The following is a 23,635-nucleotide window of genomic DNA, read 5'->3' on the forward strand; positions in this document are numbered from 1 at the left end:
AGGAAGGAAGGAAGGAAGGAAGGAAGGAAGGAAGGAAGGAAGGAAGAAGAAAGAAACCTAAATTCTAGAAGCTTGCTATACCAAATAGTTCATCAGTAAGGGTAGGGGCTCCTTGAGTCCATCCTCCATGCATGCCAGATTGTCGAAGGGTTCATACTTGTGCAGAGTCACTACTGCAGCTTCATTTTCTCTAAGCTTGAGTTTGTGATTCATTCCTTCGGCTCTTTCATTTATTTTCTAAACTTTGAATCAAGGTCTTGCGATGTGGCCCAGGCTGGTCTTGAACCAGACCTATAGCTCAATCAGACTATCAGAATTTACAATTCTTTTGCCTCTACCTTTAGGGCAGCTGGGATCACAGGAATGCATCACTAGGACCAGAAAACAAAAGATCTAAACCCTAACTTGGATTCATAGTATTGTAATAAGTCAGATAGCAGGGTTGGATGTGGGAGGTTACTGTCTGGCTCTGAGAACCTCTTCTTTTCTGAAAATGGTTCAACATTTTAGAAAGTTATGATCATAACTATTGGCATGTCCTCAGGGAATTTAGTGTTTAAAGGTCTAGTTATTCTAATCAGATTTTGAAAATTTGAAGCCAACCTCTCTCTTACCAGCTCTGATCTTAGCAAGTTGTCTATTTGCCATGTCTTAGCCCCCCTGTATAAAATGGGGCAAATAATCACACCAAATCTGAAATACTCCAAGAAATGGACAAAATACAATTCCAAAGCACTCAGAAATTCCTGGTCATGGGTCCCTCTTCTAATGCATGCCTCTTGCCATGAGTGACAGAGCCAGGGCAGACCTCTGGTCTCTGAAGTCAACTTTCTTTTTCAGATTATAAAACAGAATCACAGCAGTCTTCATACTGAGTGTCATTCATGATAGTCTCTTGGGAGAGATTCTTGAAATTCTGCTCCTGGGAGAGGTAGGTTTTATTCTTCTCCAGCTACCTATCCATGTATTCCTTTCTGGGAAAGAACCCAGTATTCATCTGAGAAGCAGAGGCAGAGCTGAAAGGATGCAGATGTCTCAGTACTGGTGACAATTGGCAACCCAAGAAGAGAGGCTGGGAAAGGAGCAGAAAATAAGAGGAACACTTAGAACACTGAAGAACTCTACTTCTAGCCTGTGTCAGAATACACCCCCATGCCATATCATCTCACCTGTGTGCTCATCTTTCCTCTGTTCTCCAACTGCCTCATCCCCATGTATCTTAAACTTCAACCAATGTGTAATTTCCTTGGGAGACCTTTCTCTGAAACACCATTCTAGATCAGTTCTTTTGAATGCCCCAGTGACTGCTAAAGTGCCCTGGATGTCTTATAGTTTTTGATGAGATAAATGTGTAGATGCTATGTGTCTGTCCCACTAACCCTAAGCTTTGAAAACAGAAACCATCTGACTTGGTCATTGTTCTATCCCCAGCACTAAGCAGAGTGCCTGAAACTTAACCAAAGCTCAAAAAAGGCTTGTTGAATGGCTACATAATGGAAAATGTTATGGTTCAAGGGCAGAATGAACTCATCAAACTCCCACCCAAGCTTCCAGCACATTTTGCAGATAAATCGACTGCTCTTCCCATACTGTAGCCTTGTTAGCCTCCAAGCTAGCCTGGGAACTCCTGTTGCTCCCCATGTTCTAACCTCTCATCCATCCCTCCTTCCTCGGTGCCTGGCACATGGCAAGTCCTTAATTCACACTTACTAAAATAAAAGGAAATTGGGCTCCCTTTCAGGCTAAAATGGTGAAAAGATCAATTCATAACCTGATCCCTAGAAGAAGAACAAACAGGAAAGTTAGTTGTTTATTTGCATTTTTTCTATTCTATTTTGTCAAAGCCACCAGTTCCTATAATCAAACAGTGGTCTCATGTCAGCTTCTTGACATTTTTAAGAACCTTCAAGATTTCTGTTCCATGGGGTATTTGGGTGGCACTATTTATTTCCCGCAGGTGAACTGATGAGCACGGCTAAATTTGCCTGAAGTCAACACATAGGAAAAACTGAATCAGGTGTCAAGACTCCTGAGCAGCAGGGGTGTACCACCAAGGATGTCAGGAAAGGAGTTCCCATGCCCCCATTCCGTGAAGCATTCTTGCCAGTTTTGGAGAAAGGAATACAGAGGTGTGGAATGTGGGTAAGCACCTTGGACCATGTCTATGCCTCAAAAGTGACCATGGAATTAGAGTTAGTAACCACTATATCCTCTCTAAGCTGGGCCAAGGATGTGTTTTATATAACAATGCATTACTACTAGAGTATCAATAGGCCTCAGGAGAGATAATGCATGCCTAGATTAAAGCAAGCTTCAAAGAGAAAGATTTTGCAAATGAATTGCTGTAAGTAGTTATGGAAATGATCTTTGATTCATGTGAAAACTTATGATTAAACAAAAAAAGACAAATTAGAGAAATCAACTGCTTTTTAACTTATTAAAAAATGCAGAGATCAGCAACTCACAGAAACAGGATAAAATTATAAATCATATGAGTTATATCTATGAACATTTAAATATTTAAAAGTCACATAAAGTAATTTATGAAGGTGTAAAGTACATACAAATACTTAACTATAGACATAAACATGCTGCTTTCATGTATCATGAATTGATGAATAGCACTGTCACCAAATAGATGTCCATAACACTTCAGAGGACCTGGAAGTTGGCCCAGGATCACTATAACCATGTAACATACATACGGCCTCTCCTCTCACAGCGATCACACCTTCACAGCAGTATGACACATGATCTTATAAGAAGATGAAGTTTGTGCTGCTAAAAAAAAATAAGGTGGGCTGGGGAGCAGGGCAGGGGGAGGATATAGGGGGCATTGGGGATAGCATTTGAAATGTAAATGAAGAAAATATCTAATAAAAAGAGGGAAAAATGATTAGAAAAGAAAAAAATCTTGTTCTGAAAATTCAATGTTCAGAATAAAATTAGAATACATGTGATATATACATATGTAAATGTTCACATGAAGAAGTATATATACATATACATGATGTATAAATATGTACATGTATTCATGAATATATATGTATACACACACACATATATATACATATACATATATATATATATACATGCATTCATATATGCACAAATACTAACATGTCTTAAGTTTCTAGAACTCATGTTGCAATTCAGCCTAGATAGGCTCCTTGGATGGCCATTTTCCTCTGTAATACTCCATTTCACATTCTGTAACACATGTTAATATTCTGCAAGGCTGGCCACTGGACCCACCCTCAAATGGAGTAGTTGCCACAGAGAGTGAGCAAAGTGAGGTGCAAATTGGGCTGCTCTGTCCTAAGACATCTGTTGAGGGACTATCCAGCTGTGGTCCTTGTACCCAGCTGTGCTTCCTGTATTAGGACGCAGACAGCCAAAGGATTCTACTGAATTTAATGTTATGAAAACAGTGTTCAGAGCTTAGGCTTGGGAAGACTAGAGCGAAAGATAAGATTCTGTGACTGGGACAAGCTAGGTCCTTGAAGGTGACCAAGTAGAGTTTCTAGAGCCAGGTGGATACTGAAGATATGGAAGGGAATCTTAGACTTTTCACCAAGTAAGTATAATTAGCCAAGCTACAGTAAGGGAGTAGACCAATCAGGAATTAATAACACACCTCCATGTTTGCCAGGAAAATATAGGACACACTTGAACTCCAGATGAACAACAAAATTCTAAATGGTACATTCTAAATACTTCATGCAGCATATTGATACTTATATTAGAAAACATTTTTGTGGTCCATTTCAATATTAAATTTTATTGAGAGGCCAACTGTTCATTTTGTAAATCTAGAAAAACAAATCCCCTTTTGCTTTATCCTATAGTTTCTAAAAATGTCCTCTAATCTCTGCAAGTCTGTCTAGAAGACAGGTCAAAGGTCACCTTTGCAGCACTGTCTGTGGAAGCAAGTGTGTGAGCCAGTAAAAGAAGATAGGATCTCTGTGTGTCTAGTGAGATACAAGGAGAACAGTCAGAGATCACCAAAGCCATGCTGAACAGCCCAGTCTTCATCACCAGTTATGGCAGAATCCCAGTGGCTAGTGGATTTGGCACATATGTTAGGAAGTCTGATGTAGTCTAATCATAACTGAACAGGATTTCACATGTAGGTTATTTATCCAACAGACTTCAAGGTCTCCTTCCACATGGACACTAACAGCATCTTCTGGAGTAAAAGGCTGGAGCTTTGATCAGAGGAGTCCCATTATATTTCTCCAGTTGTATGTAGCTAAAAGTCTTGAAGCTACTTAGCATCTAAAAATAATTAATAGCAAAATACACTGCCCCTAGAAACTGAGCATTGGTACCAATGTCCACGTTCCCTGCTTTGGCTCTCAGTTCCATGCCGAATTGTCATCCTAATCCTACAGTGCCCACAAGGCTCTCTAACTTGAGAAACATACTGGATGGCTCATAATTAAAACAATCGCAATTCTTTCTTCAAAGCTTAATTCCAAACACCGTTTCTCATTTGCCACATAAGGACATAGCAAGCACAGTGGCCCATCTGTGGGGAAATTAGGGAGAAGCGGGCAGATATGTGTCATGCAGAGCCAATATTAAAATAATCACTCACACTTTCTGGCAACACTTTTTAATAAGTGTCAAACCTTTATGGTTTTCCTTGGCATTTGCATCCACATCCATCACACAGAATTCTTACCATATTTATTTCTGAAGGTTGTAAAAATCAATAAAGGGGCTTCCCCAAGATGATCAATTATTCCAAATCCACCCCTGGGCTTCTGATATAGAGGAGCTTGGTTGGCTCAGACAGCAGTAAGAAAGCAGACTGATAACTTTGTGTTGGCCTTAGGGAGAAGAGATGAGATACAATTCCAGCCCAGCCCAACCACATGTCACAATTTTTACCACTGCCTCCAGCAAAGAGATTGAAATCTCCTGGGCCAAACTTGATAGCACAGGAGACACATATACATCCCTGGTCCTCCACAGATATGAACTGCAGCTAGAGTAACCAGGCCAAAGTATGTTGAGTTTCACTTGAGGGTCCTGGGATGCTTAGATGCCCACTGGTTCTTATAAGGTTAGCTCTACTTTCATCTAATTATTATTTAATTCTCTTACTTAATTTTATGTGTATGAAGAATGTATTGTCTACATGTGTGTATTTTCACCATGTATGCTTAGAGCCTGTGGAAGTCAGAGGAAGGAAACGGACCTTCTGGAACTGGAGTTAGGGTGGTTGTAAGGCATCATATAGATTCTGGGAACCAAGCCTAGGTCTTCTATAAGAGCAACAAGTGCTTTAACTACTGAGCCACCTTGTCAGCCCAGAGAGCGTTTCTTATAGGGAGGTTACTGGAAGGGCAGAAGCCAGGTAGTAAAAGGTATCAGCCTATGAGTCTTGAATTATAGTCTCAGCTCTCCCAGAGAGAACTACAAAGTTCCCTTCCAGGGCTCTATTTCTCAGCCTTCCTGATGGTCTCACCTAAGTCATTTCTTAGACTGACCATCCCTTAGATGATGCGTGACACCATCCAGTGTGTTCAACTCCAGATTGAGACTCTTAGTGGAAATTTTAGAGCACATGATGTTAAACTTATCTAAAAAGAAAGTGACATCAGAGACAGAACTGTTTTCAACATTCTTGACTCTAAGATAGAAACCTACGGTTCTAGCACATCTTCAAAAACACCCAAGAAATTCGGAGGTTTTAGGTTTCACTCATGAGGGAGGAAAGCCATGCAATGGGAAAGCCTGGTATTACAGAACTCGGTCACTCCATGTTGAAATTCATTGGCCTGGAGAATTATCAGAGAGACTGGCAATCTTATTCCTGCTAGTGAAGTAGAGCCTGATTTAGCTGAGATGATTAGTATACTAATGTGCATTTTCAAAATGACAGAGGCCAAAGATTTTGATGTGTATAGGCCAAGTTGTCTAATTGTGAACTCCAATCTGTTATTTCCTGAAAATGATAAATTGATCATTTTCAGGAAATATCAGATCATCAGACGCTTAACACATGAGAACAAAGCTAATAATTCACAATAGAAGAAATTTACTGTTGGTCTTGCACAGCTGGCCACAGCCAATGGCATCAATTCATTAAATGATCCATGGGGAATCTGAGCTGAGCCTTCATTGGTGGTGGGAACTAAGTTCAGGTGAATGCACTGGGGTAGATGTGTTACACTAGGAACTTATTTGTGTGACTTGAAGCAGACATCCTTAAAGGTAGGTTTGCCCCTTTCCTACCTCCCATTTTCTCCTCTCTTTCTTCAAATATGGCACAGAAATTGTGCATCTTGAACCATGACAAGAGAGCAAAAACCCTTTGGGATAGCAGAACAAAAGCCAGAGAGGCTAATAGCTAGCAGTGGAGTGTCTTGTCAGAAACCCTGTGCCAAAAGCATGCTATCTAAGCCAAGATTTTTCACCCTTCTTAGGCTTTAGCTAAAGCTATGTGACCAAATATGAGGGGAGGGGAAAATGTCAGCTATAGATATGACAGTGTTCTCTTTTAAATCCTAGGTTGAGATCCAAACCTACCACTGACTTTTTGTGTGATAATTGAACCACGACAATTTGATTATCTTCCTTCAAAATTATTTTCTCCAGACCCCTGTTCAACAGGTATAAGTTTCACAATACAATGGATGCATTATGGGAACCTGATTACAACACCATACCATTAATTACCAATATTGGAGGGTAGATCTCATGTTAGATATTCTAATAAAAATAATATTAATAATAAAAAGTATCCTCCTATCTCATAAACTTACTGTGAGAAGCAAAACTAGTGCTTATTAAAGTACTTTACATACTCTAAGGCCCAATGGAGGCCTGTGATGGTGGCCTGTCAATCACAGCACAGAAATCTACCCACATTAACTCAGCAAGCAGCTTATTATAGGAATAACAAGCAAGAATGCAGTGCTGGAGACTACTGGGGTTCCTAGGTCCATCTAGTGAATTCCCATCCCAGTGTAATAGTATCTGGAAATGGGGCCTTTGAGTGATGAGTGGGATTAGATTGGCTCTTGAGGGTGAGGTTTCTTGATGTAATCATTACCTTTATAATAAGACAATGGGGCATCAAAATGATTACTTCTATCCTGCCCCTGCCATGTAAGTATAAAGTGAACACACGTGGCTGCCTATAAGCCAGAAAGACACCACTGCTCAAAGCTGATGATGTCAACATTCAGACCCCAGACCAGGATGAAACAAATGATTGCTGGGAGCCAGTGGTGTTTTGTTATGGCAGCCTGGGTAGCCTAAAACCCACAGATACCATGAAAAGCCTACAAAGGACAATTGTGCCTTTGGGAGGGTAAAACGGGCAAATCAGAAATAGAGTCCACATTCAGCATCCGCATCTGCCAGGGGCCTTATGAGCTTTATACAGCTCTAACACATTGTGACCATCTGACTTCAGTCCATATCGCCATCTGACTATATAGTCCCTAAGGTCCAATGCACTTAATGCAGATTCCTTAGGGAGCATTCAGTGGGCCGGTGCCATCTCCTGGAGCCAGGTATGCAAGGATCCAGGCACTGGGGAACGTGAGCTTTCTAGGAGCTTCATGAATTAATTTATCTGTAAGGGTAACAGTCAAGTAGGTCAATGGCCCTTTTGATAAGGAAAATTAAAAATGATGTTAAATACTCTTGATAGTGCACACAGGTTTAAATCCTGTCTGGAAAAGGTTCTGAGCCCTTCTGACGATCCACCTTTCTTTACAGAGCAATAGGCCTTGTAACATCAGTTTCCCGTGACCAACCTGTGTTTATTCTTGGCAGCCAACATACCCTTGCTTACCACAGGACAAAGAACTGGTTGGACAGTCACAATTCTATTCCACTCTCCTTTGTGACTGGAATGAAGGTTCCTTTCAAAGGGGACATTGATAGCGCATATGTCCAGAAAATGTTCCAACCGGTAAGAAGGACACATGCTCCACTATGTTCATAGCAGCCTTATTTATAATAGCCAGAAGCTGGAAAGAACCCAGATGCCCCTCAACAGAGGAATGGATACAGAAAATGTGGTACATTTACACAATGGANNACTACTCAGCTATTAAAANGAATGAATTTATGAAATTCCTAGGCAAATGGTTGGACCTGGAAGGCATCATCCTGAGTGAGGTAACACAGTCACAAAGGAACTCACACAATATGTACTCACTGATAAGTGGATATTAGCCCAAAAACTTAGGATACCCAAGATATAAGATGCAATTTGTTAAACGCATGAAACTCAAGAAGAACTAAGACCAAAGTGTGGACACTGTGCCCCTTCTTAGAATTGGGAACAAAACACCCATGGAAAGAGTTACAGAGATAAAGTTTGGAGCTGTGATGAAAGGATGGACCATCTAAAGACTGCCATATCCAGGGATCCATCCCATAATCAGCTTCCAAATGCTGACACCATTGCATACACTAGCAAGATTTTGTTGAAAGGACCCAGATATAGCTGTCTCTTGTGAGACAATGCCGGGGCCTAGCAAACACAGAAGTGGATGCTCACAGTCAGCTATTGGATGGATCACAGGGCCCCCAATGGAGGAGCTAGAGAAAGTATCCAAGGAGCTAAAGGGATCTGCAACCCTATAGGTGGAACAACAATATGAACTAACCAGTACCCCGGAGCTCTTGTCTCTAGCTGCATATGTATCAAAAGATGGCCTAGTTGGCCATCACTGGAAAGAGAGGCCCATTGGACTTGCAAACTTTATATGCCCCAGTACAGGGGAACACCAGGGCCAAAAAGTAGGAGTGGGTGGGTAGGGGAGTGGGGGGGAGTGTATTGGGGACTTTTTGGATAGCATTGGAAATGTAAATGAGGAAAATACCTAATAAAAAAAAAGGAGAAATAAATCTTCTACCACATCTTGCATCCAGAGTGCAGGTCAATTTCTGTCCTGGTGCAGCTTCCAGTTCCCTCCGCACTTCCAGCTCTGCAATGTGACCTTCCTCCTGAGAAACTGCACAGAAGCTTCCCGTTTGCAAAACAAAGAGTGAAGAACAGAAACTCCTGCAAGGTCTTAAGGGAAGGAAGAAAAGCTTCCCCGCCATGGTTCATACCTGTGACCCTGTGACCCTCCTGCTGGAGGAAAGAGAGGATGCTGTCATCCTGTGCTCTCCCGCTGCTGAGCTTTGAGAAGGAAAATCATTTTAGACAATAAATAAATAGATACTGATTTATTTCTGGTTATGATGGATGAAAAGGAAGAGTTTAAAGTAAAGCTTTCTAAGGATTAGCTTTCCTGATTTCATCTTTATTCTATCTAGTGAGATCAAGACATCCCAGAAAATACAGATGCACCTGTGTTGATCTTCAGCTGTGAGTGTGTCTACGAGTCTCTGTGTTGTGTGTCTGTGTGTAAGCATATGTGTGTACCCTATGTATACAGATGCATTAAGGAGTACTGGATTTTTTTTTTTTTTTTGCTGACAGTTCATGATCAAATGGAAGATGTCTTCCACACTGGCCAACAACAACAAACAATGAACACAGGTGCTCAGTGCATGGAACGAGATCAATAAAAAATATCACAAAGCAGTTGTTTGGATTTCTTTCCTGTGGTCACTTTCATCTCTACACATTCTGCTTTCTTGCATTCCATAATCTTGTCAAAATAAACATCAAAGGTAGTTTGGAATTATAAGATTAAATGGGGTTTTTTGCCTATGAAAAATGTTTGAATTGTGCAATAAAGCAAGTGTTGTTATGTCTAATATATACTAGATCACAGCATTTAAAAATACATGTATTATCTAAAATATTGCTAGGATAGCCATAACACTGACCAGGCCCATCCACTTCCATATCTGTTAGTCTGGGTAATACTCAAAGGGTAGTTATGGTGCAGCTAGGGATTATGAATTTAGTGGCATTTTGTCAGAAAATGAATTTGTGTATTCTATTATGTTTGGTTTTGAGTTTATGTTCTGCAGTTCTCTGAGACGTGTGGAGTCAAACCCCAATTTTCCTGGTAAATCTCATCTCCACACTTGCACTGGTTATGTTTTGAGTGTAGTTTTTTGTTGTTGTTGTTTTTTCTTCCACTAGGTTTAGAAATAAGGTAATGTCAAGTCAGGAAAACTGCCATTTCCCTGGGCCTAGTTAATTGGAGACATCACTTGTGACCAACAGAACCAATGAGATTTAAACTATTTTTCTTAACTTAATAAAGATTCGCATTGTCTGCTAAGATTATGCGTAGAAAGTTATGAATAGTTTCTCCTACCCCTTTCTTGGTCACAGAGAAAAGGTAAATCAGTCAGGGAATATGTTTGACACAGAGGATCCAAAGCCAGGAGGTGTGAACAGTGAGATACTGGATCCTAGGTCAAGAAGCTAGGAAATCAGTACCAAAGCAGCTAAGCACCTTCCATTTCAGTTGCGGATTGGTTCTAATGCTACTTGTGTTAATTCGGCTCCCAAAATTACATGGGAACTGGCATGTCTGTCTGTAACACACTGAAGTTCCCTGTCCCAAGTTGGCTTTGGTAAAATAAAGTGGCCACAGCCTAATGCTGGGCAGGGAGACGGAGGCGGGACTTTAGATTTCCATGGGCAAGGAAGTAGGAAAGAAGGAGTGTTGATAGGGGAAGCAGAGAGATCAGACTTGAGGGAGCAGGAGAGAAAGCCTGCAGCCATGTAAGAATCAGGGAGGCAGCCTCAGGGACCACTTCCCCGATTGGGTCTGGGGTAGCAAGAATGGCCGAGCCTTTGAGCTGCTTAGAACATACTAAACATAAGGATGTGTTCTCTCTCTCTCTCTCTCTCTCTCTTTCTCTCTCTCTCATTCTCTCTCTCTCTCTCTCTCTCTCTGTGTGTGTGTGTGTGTGTGTGTATTGGTTGGTCGGTCGGTCTGCCTGCCTGTCCATCTTTCATTCGAGAATCCAGAGCATTTTTGTGGGTGGTATCGAGAAGTATGCACCGCAGGGGAAGTTCAGAGAGGATTAGCAATTTCTTGCTTCAGGTGAGGGCTTTCTAGGTTTTCTACAACCACACCAACATTTGGTGCGGTATTTTCAATTTGGGACAATTTCAGACACATGTAGCATTTACTTTATGCCCTTTATGTCCAACTGCATTGAGAGTCTTTCTGTATCCCTGCTTTTCATCTTATCTCCTAGGATAAAGTAGCTGTTCAAACATTTTGTCTATTTTAATTATACTTTTTTTCTTATCATTGAGATTTAAGTATCCTTTACCTAATGTGGACATATGTTCTTTAAAACACCAAATTTTCACAACATTTTTCTCAGTGCCAACAGTGACTTTCAGGGACTAGAAGTTCCTTATTATAATAAAGTTCAAATTAATTATGCTTTATTTTTATTGATCACACTATTGGTGATATATCTGGTTCATCTTTCCCCAAACTAGGGTTATAACAGATTGTTCCTATATATTATTCTAGAAGTTTCAGGATTTCAAGTCTTGCATTAAGATCCATGATTTGTTTTGAGTTATTCATAAAGTGTCTTAATGCCTCCTTCTTCGAAGTAGTTAATTTTTAGCGACGGTTGAATTCTCTGAAGTCCTGGTCTTGAGATGCCTTAGTGGGAATTAGAGCAGCAATTATTTACTCGCGGAGCCTACTGTGCCTCCTTACTGAGACACATCACTTCTGAATCCCCGAAGACTCTCCACAGTGTGAAGCTTCCTCTCAGACAGCTGAGAGTCAGAGCTCTGTCTACCCTTGAGTGAGAGTTGATGGCAGTCATCTGATGCGTTTAAGGCGGCTCGTTCTCCAGTCTGAAGTCATGTCATAAGACATCCAGATGAACGCTCAAGGGATCTTCTTCCAGGTCTGGAGTTCTCGTCCACAGGAGCTCTCTCTCCTCTCTTGCGCTCTGTCTCAAAACATTCTACTTTGGCCTCTGCAAGTAGCTAGCCCTGTACACTCATGCTAGAACGCTGGACTGTACCAGGAAGCCTTCTCTACACTGCAGCCTAAAAGCTCTCCAGTCAGCAAGTTAGGAACTCAAGGAACCATGCTTCTGACATTCGCATTGCTCGTTGCCTTTATCTGATATCTGCAAAGACAGTGCTTCATATATCCTGTCTGTCTGTCTTGTTGTTTGGTCTGATTTTAGCTGTCACATGTGAGGCAGTAATTCCATACCATCCTTCTACAGTAGGATTTTTGAGAAATTGAACAAAATAGTTTTATTTTTTATCTATTTTAGGGATAAATAATATAAAATCTTACCCTAACTACAGACAAATGCTCTCCCAACTTGATATAACTGCAAACACACAAGGGAGAAGGAATATTTATTTATATATCCTTTTCTTTCATAAAAGTATATCTCCTGTAGTCATTGATGTAATGATTTTTGGGTTAGTATCATCAATGAATTTATCCAATATTTTTAAGCAGCAATAGGTGCTAAGAAAAAGTATATATAAGGGGAATAAATTAGTGAATAAAATGTTAAAATCCTTGGCCTCAGTAAAATAATTTGTATATGTAACTGCTAAAGATAGCTCCTTGCACGTCTTGCTGCCAATCATATAACATACCCGTTGGGTAAAGTAGTGTTCTCGACTTAAAGATAGGTAATGGGGCTGGGGCCAAGCTCAGGTGCAGCCCTTGCTTAGCATATTCCAAAGCTATTAGTTTAATTCTAGGGCTGGAGAAAAAAAAAAAAAAGATAGTGGAGAAAGAGAGTTTCATTAACTTTCTCAGGTAGGAATTTCATTACCTGCTCCACTCCTCACCAATATTTTGATGGTGAAGATCAGAGTCATTTCATTTGAACTGTGAGAGAGTGAGAGCCAGGATCTAATGGTGGTTGTTAGTTCTAAGCTGTGGCTCTAGCACTGTGGTGCTACTGAAAGGCATGCCTACAAACAGCTGTGTCAGAACACACCAGGATTCATATGCAGCTCAAGAGAGGATTAGGCCTACTCAGGCTATATAATAGAATGTGTTCTTAAGAGAGTAGCCCAGCCACTGAGGTTTTAAAAGGTAACTTAAGAGGCATAGCGCTAAATAAAACAAGGAGGAAAATGTATGCAAACCAGAGAAAACATTTCAGTCAGAGAGGATAAGCTGCAGAGCCTGAGGATTGAAAAGACGCTTATCAGGAAAACCAAAGAAGCCTACAAGACTGGGACAGTCAGAGGGCAGAGATGATACTGGACAGGAGGAATTAATGTATGGTATGTAAATGTCTCCCAGGAGGCTTGCTACACAGTGGCTTGTCCTAAAGCAGTACTTCTCAGCCTGTGGGCCATGACCCCTTTGGAGTTGCATATCTGATATTTACAATTCATAACAATAGTAAAATTACATTTGCAAAGTAGCAATGAGATACTTTTATGGCTGGGGTCACCAAAACCTGAGGCTTTCAGCATAGGGGAGGTTGAGAACCACTGCTAAAGGCAAGACAGCATGATCATCGTTGCTATTTGCACATGAAAATTCTGAGAGAAAACAGCCAGAGAGGCCTTCTTAGAACTAGAATGCAAGCTGAGCTTTTAGGACTAAGACCTTCTACACACTTCCAAGGGACCTCCAGAGTCCTCATGACATATCCTGGGAATGTGGATGGAGCAGCCTGTGACTTGACATGACTCCAAGCTGACCACTAAGACACCAGCGCCTCACAGAAAAAAAAAAGTGAAAGATATTTAACTTTCACCTTCTAGATGCATGTTATTCCATTGATCTCGGAATTTCTTCATTTCCTAGCTCTGTTCCTCACCAATATTTGGACTGTAAAAATAAGACGCCCGCCAGGACTTTGAGCCACTTATAGCAAATTAAATCAAAGTCAGAAAAAGCCTGTGTCCTTTATACTGATCAGTTTCTATCTGCACGATTTTATTGTGACAAGAGACAGCTTTTTTGAAATTTCAAAATGGCATCAAATGAGCAGCGATGGAAGAGTTACCCATGATTCAGACACGTACCTTACTCTTAATGTCAGAGACATGGCAGCTCATCACAAGGCGACCAGCTGTTTGCAGTAGTCACAAGCTTGAAGAGACAGGGAGAAGGTCTTTCCAAATGCCAAGCATGCTTTCCACAGACGGTGCCTACTGAGCCGTCTCCAGGAGTGTTTGGTGCCAATAACCTTGACTTTCCTTCTTTGGGGCCCGAGATGACTGAATTGCCTGGGCTTGCCTTGATCCCCCCTGCACGGAGAGGAAGCACAGGAGAAAAGTTCAGAGCAAGCAGCCCTTCTGCTCTGCCTGCTTCCAAACGTCTTAGGGAATTTCAATACGAAGAGCCTGGCTCTACCCCAGCCAACTTGAGCGGAGTTCGCAGGGTGGTGTCTCAAGACGAGCTGAGAGAAGACTCCCAACTGAGACCATAGCAGGCGAGTCCTCAAACAGCTCAGAACACTTCTGGGATTTGCTCTCAGATCCTCTGCTGAGGCAGCTTCTGGAAAGTTCAGCTAACTCTAGAGGAAGCTTTGGCTCTCACACCCTCTGACACAAAATCACCAGGGCAGCTTGGGAACCATGGGGCCTCATCGTAGGGGCTCTACAGCCACCTTCCACAATAGGCCCAGACTCACCTTCTCTTTTTTTTTTCCTTCTTACATTCCCCCCTTCTTTTGTTTTTTCTCACCTTTCCTCTTCTCTTCCTGCCACCTCTGCTCTTCTGTCCTTCTTTCTTTTTCTTCTCCTCCTTCCTCAATTTTCCTTTCCCTTCCCTTCCTCTACAACCTTTTCCTGTCCTCCACTTGTTTTCCCTTCCCTCCCCTCTCCTCCTTGCCTCTTCTCTCAACTCCTCCCTGCCCCATCCTCTTTTCCTCTCCTCTCTTCCACTCCCCTCCCATTCCCTCTCTTTTCCTCTTCTCCAGCACCTTTCCCATGTGCAGCCAAGTTTGGAACTTCCAAGTCTCATAGGAGAAGAAGCATCGTGACCATGGCCAGACAGGCCATGAAAAACAGTAGACTGCTTTGGCGGTTACATAGAAACTCAGGTCATTCCAAAAATAGTGGCTACTCCTTAGCCATCAACTCCTGCCTAGTAGAAACCAAATCCTCTCCTGTTCACCCCTCCGAGTTTTTAAGAGAAGACAGAAATATCACGTTTGGCTTTAATCATGAAATCCCTTAGCTTTTAAAAGTCTGCCAGTAACACAAAATGTACATATCACTGCCCAGAGAGAGCACACCTGTGGGAGGCTGTGGTCCAGAGGCTGTCAGGTTCTGTTTTCTGTTTCCAACTCTGAGCACTGTAGACAGTTCTAGGAGGGCCATTGATGGCTGTCTTAGTCAGGGTTTCTATTCCTGCATAAACATCATGACCAAGAAGCAAGTTGCGCAGGAAAGGGTTTATTCGGCTTACACTTCCATACTGCTGTTCATCACCAAAGGAAGTCAGGACAGGAACTCAAGCAGGTCAGGAAGCAGGAGCTAATGCAGAGGCCATGGAGGGATGTTCTTTACTGGCTTGCCTCCCCTGGTTTGCTCAGCCTGCTCTCTTATAGAACCCAAGACTACCAGCCCAGAGATGGTCCCACCCACAAGGGCCCCTCTCACCTTGATCACTAATTGAGAAAATGCCCCACAGCTGGATCTCATGGAGGCACTTCCCCAATTGAAGCTCCTTTCTCTGTGATAACTCCAGCCTGTGTCAAGTTGACAAAACCAGCCATTACAATGGCAACCTCTCGGGGACACTGTCCTGAAATAACTCAGGGCATTGTATGCAGGTCCACCTGTCTTCAGGGGATTCCTCCTCTTTTGTGATTGTTTGCAAGATTTCATGGAAGTTGGCCTAATAATACTAGTTGCAGAAACATACTTTGCAAGTTTTCCTTTGCAGAATTCTTCTGATATTTGTAAGAATTATTTTGATAAATAGCAGCTAATAGTGCTTTGTGTCCTTATCAAATTCATTATCACCAAGTCTTCCTTCATCCAATCCAGCTATAATTGTAATATCATTTGTTTTCAAATGTTAACACATGTAAGAATCAACAGAGGCATGTGATAAAATCCCACCCACAGAGCACACTTCCCTTTGTCCATTATTAAAGCCATACTACGGGAGAGGGGAGGTGACACATTGGGTAAAGTGAGTCTGGGTCCCCAGCAAACATGTAGAAAATCCAGGTATGAGAGCACATGCCCAGAACCCTAACTTGAGAGTTCAGAGACAGGTAGGTCCTGGAGCCTCAGTGGCCAACCAGTTGACTCGGAACTGCAATATGCAGAGAGACCAAGGCTCAAAATCCAAGGTGGGGAAACCACTGAGGAACACAGTCCAAAGTCAGCCTCTGGTTTCCACGTATACCTACACAAGCAAGCATACTACTCCCCAAAGATGCATGTATATGTGTGTATCTGTGTGTGTGTGTGTGTGTATACATATATGTATACACATATATGTATACATATATGTATACACACACATACATATATATATATATGTGTGTGCATATATATGTGTGTGTATAAGTGTGTGTGTGTATGTGTGTATTGTGTATTGTAATACATATATTAACACATATATGAACAGAAACACACACACATAGCCATACTATTTTTGAGAATGAAAAGGACTCTTAGTTGATGAGTGTAAACTGGTCCATGCAGCCAGTTTATCAGGGCTTCTCCTGCACAAATTATAACTCAGTGGCCTGTGCTGAAGCGGAGGTGCTGGTTTTCAATAAGGCATCCCCAATTCAACCAGAAAGGAGTGGTCTGTGGGCTACACTTCTGACTTAGTAAAAACAGAAGATTGTAGAAAACTCCTGATTTGGAAGGTGGAAGCAAAGAGCCTAGGGAGTGGTCGGTCTCCATGAGACTTAGCTGCAGTTTGATGCTTGCTGCATTTTCAAATAAGGGGCCAGTCAGCAGGAAAGGTGGGAAACACATTCTTATTGCTAATCTCACACTTTCCTTTTTCCACACTCCTCACAAAAGTAATTTCTCAGCTCCACTTGATTACACAGTACTTGATGGTCTTCAAGTAGAGGCCTAAAGGCAACTGATAATTAATGAGGTGCATAGAAGCACTGTGATGAGCAATGAATGTATGTATGCTGAAAATATGAATATTTATGAAAATATGCTAATGAGCCTTAGCACCCCAAACTAAAAGCACACATCCTAAGGGTTTCCTATTTGTTTATTATTTTACAGTCAGGTGATGGATAATGAGTTCACTTGGGGCTAGCTTCCCATGTTATGAGCCCTGGGGTCTCTGATGTACCTACTTCAATGGCTGTTTGAGACCCCATTAAAGGAGGCAGTTTCCAGGAGCAGAATTAGCTAGTGGGATTTACATTGTATTTCTGTAAGTCACAATCACAACATGGTTATATATATCTCTACACAATACAATGTTCAAGAAGTGTGGTGTGTGTGTGTGTGTGTGTGTGTTTAATTGGCCAACTCTTTTCTGTCCAGGATATAAGTGGCCTTGGGGACCTGCAAAGGTCACCACATATGTTATATTCTATGCCTTTTCCTCCAAGGGAGCAGACTTCAGTGTTTAGAGCCTGCATAGTTGAAGCTGATGCCTAGGTTTGAATCCTGGCTTTATCATTTGTCTTTGTGTCCCAGAGCTTTATATGTGTCTACCCCAATTTCCTCCTTTGTAAAAGAAGGGTGACAATCACATTTATGTCATGAGGTTTTATAACTAATAAGCTAATACTCAAGATGTGCTTAGGAGAATGCCTGTTGTGTAGTAAGAACAATGAGTATGCACACGTGGTTCATAAATCCTGGCCTCCAAGGAAAAGAGCCTCCTCCATACAGGAAGCAGGCTTAGGGCACTTTGGTCCTCAGTTCTCTGTGAACTGCGTGCTATGTTTCCATTGTGCTATTAAAACTGCATGTCAGCTTCCTCATTCACACACCAACACATGCATGTATATGTGTATGTACACACATACACAGGGCAGGGGGAGGGAGACTATGTAGCTCAGCATTAACTTTTGTTGTAGCCTGTGCCACGAGATTATCTGTTAGTTGATGTTTGATAAGATATAAAGGAAAGAGTTAAAAAGAAAATGGATTTACCCAGGGAGTTTCCGAGTCCTCATATGGAGTGGATCAGAATGATGGGCCTACCAGTTCCTATTGACACTTATCACAAGAGTTGGGTATGTTGCCAGCAGCTGTGCTCTGGTTCTTCAGATTCTGTGAGGGAGCAGAGTGAAGCTGACCTTTCACCTTTTCCTAGTTATTTACCTTTGTCATCAGGAGGGAGGAAAACTTTGCTCCTCCCCCGACCCTGCCAGAGTCATTCTGTGCTGAGACTCACACAGGCACCTTTATGTTTGGCTCCCAGCAGCTGCTCTGGGCAGAAAATGCCTGCCAAGCATTCCGCATTGCATCCAGGCAGCTTGAGCTCATGCTTTGCTGAGCTTACATTCTCAGGAAGAGTTAACACAAGGGGACCACAGCATGGCATCCCCTGATGTGTGGAAAGGGTATTCCCAAGGGACATTAGAGCCTCTCTAGTAATTACAGTCTCTTCTCCTTGGCAAAACTTCACAGTTTCGAACTTCTTACACATCCATGATTTCATTTGCAACTTTCAGTAACCCGGAGAGGCAGTCGTGACAAGGATTAGAGTACAATTTTACAAACGACGGCGCTGCAGATAAGAGAGAGGCCAGCCTGTGACTCATGCCAGAATCTGGTCTCTTGATTTTTAGACTTATAAGCATTCCCACAAATAATGCTCTACATTCACACATTGCATTGATGCCAGTGCCTGGCTAATACAGAAGTGGATGCTCACAGTCATCTATTGGATGGAACACAGGGCCCCCAATGAAGGAGCTAGAAAAAGTACCTAAGGAGCTAAAGGGTTCTGCAACTCTATAGGAGGAACAACAATATGAACTAACCAGTACCCCCAGAGTTTGTGTCTCTAGTTGCATATGTAGTAGAGGATGGCCTAGTCGGCCATCAGTGGGAGGAGAGGCCCTTGGTCTTGCAAAGATTATATGCCCCAGTACAGGGGAATGCCAGGGCCAAGAAGCAGGAGTGGGTGGGCTGGGAAGCAAGACGTGGGGGAGGGTCTAGGGGACTTTCGGGATAGCATTTGAATTGTAAACGAAGAAAATATCTACTTAAAAAATATGAACATAAGCAGAGTGTCATCTTTATTTCCACGAAACTCTCATGAGTTAAATGGAGAAGTGTTTTGTTTGACACCAGGTCAGTTACATGACAGTCACAAATATGCCCTGCATGCTCAAACATTCACTTGCTTTCGTTTCTTATTCTCTTAACCAGAGTCAGATTAGCCTGGGTGATGGTTTTTCTTCCATGTGGTAACTTGGTAGTTCAGTTCTCTTCCATGTCATAATTCCATTTCATATTACATGTTTTTCATTTAAAAATATGGTTTTCTTCCTAGTAGCCAAGGAGCTAATGAACAATGGATGACTGCTGGGGAAACAGGCTCAGTTTCTGGATGCAGCCCCTGAGAAATCCCCCGTGCTTCAGTAGATGGCCAGGAAACCCATGCACACACTAACACATTGAGTATACTCATGGTATCAATGTCCTGGAAGGAAGGCTTCATGACCAGGCCTGCCAATAAATCACATCATATCTCCTGTCATAAAATTGGTCAGAACCCAAACAGGACCTCAACCTGAATAAAACTGAATGTACTCAAGAAGACAACAAAAAAGGACCTTGATAAAAACAAAGAATTCTTTCTACAGCCTTAAATTCCATTCATACATGGTCCCAGTTGCCTGTGGGGAGGGAGAGAATTTGATGTTTAAACATTATTGACATGGCAACGCTTCTCTCATATCAACAACACGAATGCAGAAAAACAAAAACAAACAAACAAACAAAAATGGAACTATTTCCCAGACAAAGCTAAATGAGATTGTTCTAAATCATCATGGGTGATCAGTTCAGAGGGGATGCAGGCAGGAGGGTAGGATCCCGTAGACATCACAGAGACCCAAGGGGAAACACTACTTACTCGTTTTTCTCATGTTTTTATAGTCCCATCTTTATCTTTAAATGATCTGAGTAGACTTCTAATAATGACGAATATGCAAAAATAAATCAGTAACATTAGCATCGCATACTCACAGAAAGGTGGATAAATTGAGCAGTGAAATAGCTCTGCTGGATACGGAGGATGAATTAACCACGAACAATGAGCTAGGTGCACACTGGAATCTAAAATAGAAAGAACACTGGGGAAAGAACATTCTGAGCTCTTCTTGTACTCAGTTGTGTAAACTGAACTGGGTGTATGGAGCCAACAAGTTGATGTATGTAAGACCTTTACAGTCATTTTTAACTCATTGATCGTTGGTGTGTAGTGCCCATAAATTAGAGATTTTGCATAGGCCCGGGCAGAGATAGATTCTATACATACATTGCATTGCTATTTTAGCCCAGTTAATGTAGCCATTTATGTGGAGAAAAGCAGAGGTGTTCGCTGAAAGGCCGTAAGCATCATTAGGGGCCAAGGCTAGCCTCCAATACAGCCCTATCTGACTCTCAAATCTGTGCTCTTGTATAAAATGATATATCTTCTTTTGTCACTCAAAAGGAAGGATGTCCTTAAGTAGGCACAAGAAAAAATAGGTAGTCATATTCTGGTTTTATTAAAAGAAAAAGGTTGATGTCTAAATGAGCTTCAAAGTCACCAAGCCCACACCTTTCTTTGCTGCTACTTCAGATCTAAGACTAAGGTCACCTCTGGAGAAGCCAAGAAGCTTGCACCATGCCCTTGAGAGGGAGGAGGGCTTTAAAGACAATGGAAGAAAAGGATGCAGATCACAAAACTGAGACTCTGTGGTAGACTGCAGAGTAAGGAGGTACCAGAGATGAGCTGCAGTTTCCAGACTTCTGTTATCAGATTGGCCTGAACTGAACATAAAGACCAAAGCAGTGATAAAGAGTTAATTTTCATTTATAAAAGCACTAGGCACCTTGAAGGAAGGACAATGTGTAGTCTGACATTTGTCTTCTTCGCCACCATGGCTCATCACACAGATCATTGTCTGCCCCTGTTACTTTTGCTAGTGACACCAATGCATCTCAGTATTGCTGCATTAAACTGCATCTCATTAATTAATGGCTGTTTCCAGGCTGTGCCCACTGCATAGACTCAAGGCTAATGGTACAGCCTTTCCTAAAGCTAGTGACAGGCATACTGGCCAGGGATGGGCATTTGATGAACCCCTGTGCTGTACCTTCTTTGCAGATACCTGAAAATACTATAGATGCCTAGGACAGATAGAAGAAATATGATCCAAGCATTGTTTACTAGGTCAATTTGTGACCTGCACAGGTCTCGGCTACTATAACTCCAATGGCTTAACAACATAGCTCCATTTGTAGTTAACTGTGAATGACTGAATAAAGTATAAACTTTTCTGCCAGGTATTTGATCTAGAAACTATGGTTGAAATAAAATGCACCTTCTGACATGAGGACAACCCAGTAGCTTCTTGCAAAGTCTGTGGTGATAGATTGTTCCACATCTGTTATTTAACTTACATACAACCACCAAAGCCCATCGGAGCGTTACCACCTTGATTTGCAATGGTAAACTCACAAGATCTTTATAAAATGCATAATCGAAACAGAGAGCTGTAAAGCATAAAAGCACAGTGAAGGGATAAAATAATGAAAACAGCACAAGTAAACTTGGAATCTGTGTTAACAGAAGCCGAGAGCCGAGCATGGGAGTGACCATTTGGTTGCTAGGTAACGCCTCATCCTGTAAAGAAGGACATAGTGAAGATCCACTTTGACGTGTGCAAGAAAAGGCTTATGATGAAAAGAGGCCATTTTTCCTGGAAGGAAAAAAAAATGGCACTTTGAAAACTTTCACAGTAAAAGAACTCTCAAAATTATCTCTCAATGTTTTAACTACAAAGATAAAACTAGTCCAAACTGAGAGGAATACGGCAGTAAATCAAAACAAACCAGAGATATTTCCTCACAATGTGGGCAAGGGCAAGGAGGCAGGAACCACTCACATTGAAATTCACAGCTTTTTATAAGAAATAAAACCCTTCAATTTTCAGTATTTCTAGCAGTTATAACAACACTGTACTAAATATTTTTTTTACTTTTTACATCTCTGCATACATTTATAAGTGACTATAAAAACCTTCAGTACTTTGACAGAAAAGTTTAAAACTCAAAGAACAATTGTAAATTTCCCCCCACTAACTAATATAGATTATGTGGTTTCCACTTGTTTGGAAACTTTTGAAGGCATGGGATACCATGCTTAACAAGAGCTTCCTGTATATGCTGGCCATTCAAGGAGGAGGTCGACTCACGTAAGACCTTCTAACAGATGCCCACAACGTATACTAGAGGCTGGTACTTACCGGCATGACTCTTAGTTAAGCTCCAAAAAGCCTAGCTATAGAGCTGGGAATGGAGGTACGGATGAGCAAGCTAGCAAGGCGGGCTCTCTTTCTGTGAAAGAGCATCTGTGATGTCCAAGAGGCATCTCGCTGGAGCAATGCTATAAAGAAGACCCAACAAACACCTAAATGAAGGCTTCTCATTAGAGTCTCAAGACAAACATGTATTATACAAACATGAAAGACATGTATACTCTGTTAATTAAGACAAAGTACAGTAACTACTCCTAGTCACAGCTTCTTGATAACTTCAAGTTATAATAAAGAAAGATGTATTATGGTTCCAAGATCAAATCCTGCTGACCCCAGTACTTTGGGGCAGTAGAGAGGTAGAGGGGAGGAGGAAAGGTTGGCACTTTTTCATCTTTCAAGGGCATGTGCCCACTGGGAACCCCATCAGTGTCACACTGACAATAAAGACTTCAAAACATGGGACCCCCCCCAAGAATCTGCAGCCAGGAGTCTGACAGACATACAGCAAAGCAGACTTTACATAAGCCATCAAAGTTTTCTTCAGAGGAGAATCTAGAACTACCAAGGAAGGGTGACAAGCCATGCCAGGCACCAAGACGAAGCAGTTTCTTCCATAAAGTAGACAATGTCTTTTTGTGACAGATCGTATTGTGGTTCAACTTCACATTCTGTGTGATTGTTTTCCCAGGCATATGTCTAGTGTATTTTAGTGCAATGTATGTATTTTATGTGCCCTGCAAAGCTTAGAGAAGGATCTAGGGTGAAATTCTGACCACTGAGAAGGAAAGACTCAACACCAGTTAAATCCATACACAGATGAAGTGTTACCAATATTGAGAAAATTGAGTGACTTTGGTATTTGTGGAATGTGCCTCACTGGTGAAAAGAAACGTTAGCACGGAAGTCTCCACCTCTGTTCCCACCTTTCATGAAGGGAAAGCTGCCTGTGCCTCTGAGAGCTCTGAAAGCCCTCTCACAAGAGGGTCAGTATAAACACCAAGGCAGCAGATCAGGATGAAAATAACAACCTGAGCTACTACTACTGGATCATCTACCTGCAACTCACGGATGCAGAGAGCTCTTGTCATGGGCAACAAAGACCATTCAATAGAAGCTGTCCCTTGAAGCTGAAATTATCGACTACGTCTAACGAGAATCTGAGAAATGGCAAACAGGAGGAGACAAGGAAAGGAGACTAGAAGGAGGGAGGAAGGAGGTCAGGAAGGAGAGAAAGAAATGTGAAACTATGAAGAGAGCCAGGACAGAGACACCCCTCCCCCCCCCCCCCCCC

The 23,635-nt window shown here is 41.8% G+C and overlaps 1 pseudogene; it reads right to left on the bottom strand.

Moving 5' to 3' along the window:
* The window catches only part of LOC110285336, a 31,684-nt pseudogene extending 9,346 nt beyond the window's left edge, over positions 1-22,338 (bottom strand).
* Between the last annotated feature and the right edge of the window lie 1,297 nt (positions 22,339-23,635).

Source organism: Mus caroli, chromosome 19 (genome assembly GCF_900094665.2).
Source record: "Mus caroli chromosome 19, CAROLI_EIJ_v1.1, whole genome shotgun sequence".
Lineage (NCBI taxonomy): Eukaryota > Metazoa > Chordata > Mammalia > Rodentia > Muridae > Mus > Mus caroli.